Source organism: Micropterus dolomieu, unplaced genomic scaffold (assembly GCF_021292245.1).
Source record: "Micropterus dolomieu isolate WLL.071019.BEF.003 ecotype Adirondacks unplaced genomic scaffold, ASM2129224v1 contig_10983, whole genome shotgun sequence".
In the NCBI taxonomy this organism is placed as follows: Eukaryota; Metazoa; Chordata; class Actinopteri; order Centrarchiformes; family Centrarchidae; genus Micropterus; species Micropterus dolomieu.
This window is the reverse complement of record NW_025739969.1, coordinates 1-1469: the sequence shown is the minus strand read 5'-3', so window position 1 is coordinate 1469 and position 1469 is coordinate 1. Positions and strand designations below refer to the sequence as shown.

General features: G+C 49.8%; 1 non-coding gene across 1 annotated transcript; it reads right to left on the bottom strand.

The window, feature by feature from the left end:
* Positions 1-993: 993 nt before the first annotated feature.
* trnas-gcu lies at positions 994-1075 on the bottom strand. The gene has a single exon. It is a non-coding gene; the product is annotated as a tRNA-Ser (tRNA).
* Positions 1076-1469: the final 394 nt, after the last annotated feature.

Below are 1469 nucleotides of genomic sequence, written 5' to 3'. Positions count from 1 at the left end.
AATGCCGAATAATTGTGATCATTGAAACATTTGATGTTATTTTATTGAAGATAATATGTTGTAACACCAGTAACGTTCTGCGTTGGCCACTCCAATACGTGTTTTCTCTATTCAGTCGAGGACCAGGCAGGTGATGATTGTATTTGACTCTGCTCATAGGAGGACCAGGCAGGTAATGTTTATAGTTGACTATGCTCATAAGAGGACCAGGGAAGACATGGGGCTGGTGGCAGAATACCCTGTTGAAATAGGGATGGGCCAAAGAACCAGCCCATCCGTTGGACTCAGGAGGACAGTGCCACGCCAGTTGTGACACTGTGGCGCAGGCGTAAATCTCCTACTCACCCTCCCGATTTTGTGGCTCCTGGAACTCCATGACTCCATGTTCATGTTCCACAGGTGCAGAAGGGAGCTCTCTTGCTTTTAGCAGGGAGTCCTTACGACGGCCACCTCTTCTTTTTACAGTAAAGGTCCAAGCCGGGTCGCTTTACGTTTCTTTTTTACATAGGCCTGGAATGTCCGATGCAATGGCAAGGCTTGGAGGGGAAGGGGAGGGCGAGCCCACGAGATAGGTGCTTGCTCCTTGCACAGGATAATTAGCTCAAATAGCAGAGTGCTCGCTCAGCATGCTTGAGGTAGCCCGCTTTCTTCAGGAGAGTTTGGGGTTCTTCTGTTTGTGATCAGAGGAACAGCCATTTTACGTGGCCATATGCTATGCACAGGTGGAAAGTGGCAACCTTAGCTTGCGAGAGATAGTGGAATTTATCTGCAGTACATATGCTATGCACAGGCGGAAAGTGGAAACCTTAAGTTGCGAGAGATAGCGGAATCTATCTGCAGTACAGGTGTTTTGTTCAACGGAATGTGTGAAGACTTGAGTTCAGTGCAAGCGGCGGTGTACCGACGAGAACGTTTCCTTGGACAAACTGACCTCATTTTTTCCAAAGGAGCCAGGTATATTTGTGACATGGCAGACTAAAGGAAACTATCCTGCGACGAGGATGGGATTCCAACCCACGCGTGCAGAGCACAATGGATTAGCAGTCCATCGCCTTAACCACTCGGCCACCTCGTCTGCTGCTGGCCCCTTTTTGCAGTGAAAGTCGAATTCAGGCCACTTACAGTTGGTTTTGTCTAGTATTGGAACGGCGTGGCATGGAGGGGAGGCAGACGGGACGAGTGAGGTACCTGCTCCTCGCACAGGGGAATTAGCTCAAATGGTAGAGCGCTCGCTTAGCATGTTAGAGGTAGCGGGATCGACGCCCGCATTCTCCAGGAGTCCTTGGGTCTGGTTGTGTTTCTGATCAGCAGACATGATGCGGCGTCCAAGACCACAGTGGGGCTTTTTGCACCAGCTCAACCGAGAACTGCCTGAAGACAACCAGTGGGTGGTTCTTCATAGTTGTGTCTTGTGTCTTTTCCTGGAGAATTTCCCGGTCACCTCCCAGGATTGTTACATATGCCTGCAA